Source organism: Panicum virgatum, chromosome 6N, assembly GCF_016808335.1.
Source record: "Panicum virgatum strain AP13 chromosome 6N, P.virgatum_v5, whole genome shotgun sequence".
Taxonomy (NCBI): Eukaryota; Viridiplantae; Streptophyta; class Magnoliopsida; order Poales; family Poaceae; genus Panicum; species Panicum virgatum.
In genome coordinates this window covers 34,069,531-34,074,572 of record NC_053150.1, presented here as the reverse complement: position 1 = coordinate 34,074,572, position 5,042 = coordinate 34,069,531, and the positions used below count along the sequence as shown (strand labels likewise).

The following is a 5,042-nucleotide window of genomic DNA, read 5'->3' as shown; positions in this document are numbered from 1 at the left end:
GAGCGAAGGAGCGGCGGCGCCGGCCTTCCCCGTAGATGGGCTCGACGGGCCCATGAATGGATTTGGCGAGCCTATCCACGAACTTTCTATTTTTTTTATTTTTTCTATTCGATTAATCAAGGCGGGCAGACAACCGCCTCGGAAAATAGGTCATTTACCATGACCTTGTGTTCGAGGTGGTTGCGAAAAAACGCATCAATTAATAGGTTTTGCCCGTCTAAGTTAATAGTTATTGTAGTAGTAACAGTGTAGGCTACAAGAGATGAGGCCTTACCTTCTATGATGAAAAATAGTCAGCAAATTGTCATATAAGGCCTCATCTCTTATAGTCGTGGTGCCTAGACTAGACTTTACCCTTCCATTGTTGTAGCATCCCACGGTTAGCTGCAGGTGGTGACAATCCGTGACAACCCTCCTTCTACTACTTGATCACGTGGATTCGTATAAATTAATGAACAGAAGATTATACTATCCGATGTTTATACCAACTCTGTTCGTGACAACAGAATAGTACAATAATATCGTTGAGGATCTTGATCCTGTTCCTAGTCCTCCTGCGCGCTCCCCGTTTTGTTTATGGCCATCGTGATGACCAGCTCATACTATACTTCAAGCAGACGACTTGGGTATTTTTATATGATGATGCTCATCGTGCCAAACTGATAAGGGGCCCATGCATCACGCCAAAATGACAGTTGACCTAAATTGGTGAGGTTTATAAATAGAGTATAGCATACACGAGGTAGCAAAGCGTGGCACTGCAGGCAGCTGAGGTCAGGCCATGCATCAAGCTATCATGCAAGTCGTCGTTCTACTGCTCCTGTTGGTTCTGCCGGCGGTCGTCATGATCGTCCGGCGTGCCGCGATGCCGCCGGTCAAGGCACGCCTGGCCACCCTCAAGTCTGTCCTGACAAGTAAGCCACAATTCATGTTCGTCACGGATTGCGCCACGGCGCGTCACCTTCTCGTGCGCGGCGGCAGAGCTGCTGCCGGCGGCGGCGGCAGCGGCTCCTTCTCCAACCGCATGCCGTCCATGTCACCCAGTGCCTTCCTCTCGGGCCGCGCGTACCACAACATCAACTCGGCGCCCTACGGCCAGCTCTGGCGCGCCCTCCGCCACAACCTCACCTCTGGGGTCCTCCACCCAACGCACCAGCACGGGTACGCGCCCGCACGGCGTCGGGCGCTACGGGGCCTCATCGCGGACCTCAGGGAGCAGCAGCTCACCAATGGCGGCGCGGCGCTCTCCGCGTCGGAGAGCATCCGTAGCGCGGTGTTTCGCGTCAACTCCACCATCTGCTTCGGCGACGGCGTCGACGCGGCCGTAGTCCGCGCCATGGACGACGTCCAGATGGAGCTAGTCCTGGCCCTAACTAGCGTGCAAATGTTCATGTCCGTGTCCGTGCCGTTCCTGGTGGCGTCCAGGCTTGTGTACCGCAAGCGGTGGAACGTGCTGGCCGCGATACGAAAGAAGCAGGAGGAGCTGTACCTCCCGCTCATCGATGGCTGCCGCCGCAGCCGTCGCGGGCACTCTGACGAGGCTCTGACTTACGTGCACACGCTCCTCGGCCTCCAGGTCCCGGTAGAGCTCGAAGCAGTCGAGGCAGCAGGAGCTGCTGGGGGGACGCAACAAAGGCGGCAGCAGCGGAGTCTCGAGGACGGTGAACTCGTGGGACTCTGCTCTGAGTTCCTTGGTTCCTCTACTGAAGCCACTGTCGCGTCCCTGCAGTGGATCATGGCGCACCTGATAAAACGCCCAGCCATACAGGAGGCTGTCCGTTGGGAAATCGAAGCTGCTGTGGACGCCGATGCTGAGGAGGTCGGGGAGGAGGTTCTTGGCAAGCTAGACTACCTCAATGCTGTCATCTTGGAGGCCCTCAGGCTGTATCCAACCACGGCGCGGGTGTTTAGGCAGGTAAGGCCACCTCTGCGTATTACTGAAATATAAAGCCTGCATGTATCTCAAAATTCAAACTTTATTATCTTTAACTAACAATTAACCACATGATCTAACCAATCTCATGAATATGAAAAAACAGGTGAGGCAAGATGACCAGGTGGTTGATTGTGATGGCCAACGAATTTCTGTGGGTACCACGATGGTCTTCGTGTTGGATGCTCTCGGGCGAGACAAGACAGTGGGCTGACCCAGAGGAGTTCAAGCCAGAACGTTTCCAAGCATGTGGAGGTGGAGAAAGCACCAAGAACCTGCTGTCGTCCATGGCGGGGGAGATGAAGATGATGCCTTTCGGGGTCGGCCGGAGGATGTGCCCTGCAATAAGCATGTCGTTGCTCCACATTAGCTACTTCATGGCAAACCTTGTGAGGGAGTTCGAGTGGGGTGAAGTGGAGGGTGAGCATGCCGTCCAACTACACACGGACCCCAGAATCGAGATGTTCAAGCTCATGAAGGGCCCACTATGCGCTCACCTTGTGCCTCGACGACCAGCGGAGGGCAAAAAGATTCATTAACTAATTGGACACAAGTGTCCTGTTGATCCATTTGGAGCAGGCCACCATCCATATACCGTGTTGTAGGGCATGCTTAACCCTGCAAACAGCTGCTGTCTGCAAGTCTTTATATCACCTCACAAATAGATAGTGACAACATACTGTGTTGTCTATATACACTACTAGAAAACGGGCCAAAGGTTCTGACCAAAGGTACCAGCAGCTGTTGCAACCGGTACTAATGCCACGCATCAGTACCGGCTACAAAAGCAGCTGGTAACTTTGGCCAGCGGCGATCAAAGGTAAGGGGTTTGGTACCGGGTTAAAGCATCACCCGGTACCAAAACCCCAGTATGGGCACCGGTTAGTGCCACCAACCGGTACCTTGGTACCGATTGGTGGCACTAACCGGTGCCTAAAGAGCGGACAATGGCACCGGGTTTTACCATGACCCGGTGCTGCCACGTGTCCACCACAAAGGCACCGGTTGGTAACATCAACTGGTGCCTAAGCCTATTGTTTGTCACCGGTTGTTGAGCACCAACCGGTGCCTTTGGCCCACGCCTATAAATACCCCAACCCCTCCCCCTCCAAGCTGTCGTGAACTCACTGTTCATGGCAGCTGAGTGAGGGGAGGGGAGGGGATTTTTTTTGTTTTTTTTCAAAAAAGGTTAGTTATTTTTCTCTATAACTTAGCAATTGGTTTTTAGAAGTAGTTATCACTTAATTTAGTTTATATGTGTTACAATTATTTTTATTTGTAGAATCTTATTGTAGTTATATGCGTTTTCAATTTATTTGATATGTGAATACTATCAAATTATTGTATTTATATGTTTTATCAATTTATTTGATAAGTGAATAGTATTTATTTATTATAGTTATATGCATTATCAGTTATATATTTGAATTCAAATTTTGTATGGAAAGATTATCAATTACATATGCAAGGGGGCTTTATTTAGTTCGCTTCGAAATTCCAAAACTTTACAAGATTCCACATTCGAGATGCATGCTGCGCCAATTCGAGACCCGCAGCTCAGCTAGGCCTACCGCTGCTGCGCTGCAGCATGCGCGTCTACAAGAAAAAAATATTATCGTGCCACTGCCATTAATACAACCAGAATTATCGTGCCAAAGAGAATCATTGCACAGAAGATGATCCCAAATCCTCAAGGCTCTAGGCAAACAAACCAAGGTCCATATATAGAAATAAAGTTTTTTACCCAGTCATGCAGCCAGAAGGTCACATGCGTCGTTTCTTGTACAAAAATATAAAGTTTCATATAGAGAAACAAAATTTTTACATAGTCATGCAGTCAGAAGGCCATATGCATCGTTATAATTTTGTAGTTAAGTTTTATTAATAACGTATTCAATGTTAGTTATAAATTGGTAGTATGAATGAACTATTTGTACACTATAATAATGTATATAAATGTATTGTGGACCCAGATGAGTCGGCAATGGATGTACATGGCCGACCGGCGTTCAAAGGAGTTCATTGATGGCGTGCATGAATTCATAGAAGCGGCCGAGAAACACAAATATGGCGGTTTCGTTCGTTGTCCATGCAAATTCTGTAAGAATGAGAAGGATTACTCATCATCAAGAACCATCCACAGTCACTTGTTCAATAGTGGTTTCATGCCGAACTACTATGTTTGGACCAAGCATGGAGAAAGAGGAATTATAATGGATAAAAATATAGAAGAAGAGGACAGGATTCCTGACTTTGCAGCCAATTATAATACCTTTTTCAATGACACTGCAACGGGTGAGCCTGAAGAAGATACTGAAGGATACGTTGTAGAAGATGATCTTAGTCAGATGCTGCGCGAAGCTGAGGAAGTTTGCCAAACAGAAAAGGAATCGAAAGATCTGAAGCGTATGTTGGAGGACTACAGAACATTGTTGTACCCAGATTGCAAACAAGGCCAAAAGAAGTTGGGTACCACATTGGAATTGTTGCAATGGAAGGCATCAAATGGTTTGTCTGACAAGAGATTCGAGGAGTTGCTGAAACTTATAAAAAACTTACTCCCTGAGGGTAATACCTTGCCGGAGACAACATACGAGGCAAAAAAGTTGTTTGTCCTTTAGGATTAGAGGCACAGAAGATACATGCTTGTCCTAATGACTGCATCCTATATCGAGGTGAGTATGAAAATTTGGATTCATGCCCTGTATGCAACGCATGCCGGTATAAGATCCCTCGAGATGATCCAGGCGACGTTGAGGGGATGCGTGTCAAGAAGAGGGTTCCTGCCAAGGTGATGTGGTATTTCCCTCTAATGCCACATCTGAAATGTTTGTTCATGAACAAAACAAATGCTAAATTGATGCGATAGCATAAAGAAGAATGTAAGCAAGACAATATGTTGAGACACCCCGCTGATGGGTCGCAGTGGAGAAAAGTGGACAGAACATTCCCAACATTTGCAAATGATGCGAGGAATATAAGGTTCAGCTTAAGTACGGATGGCATGAATCCTTTCGGTGAGCAGAGCAGTGGCCATAGTACCTGGCCTGTGACACTCTATATATACAACCTTCCTCCCTGGTTGTGTATGAAGCGGAAATTCATTATG

General features: G+C 47.9%; 1 pseudogene; it reads left to right on the top strand.

The window, feature by feature from the left end:
• Positions 1-865: 865 nt before the first annotated feature.
• On the top strand, positions 866-2,580 carry LOC120678087 (annotated as a pseudogene).
• The last annotated feature ends 2,462 nt before the right edge of the window (positions 2,581-5,042 follow it).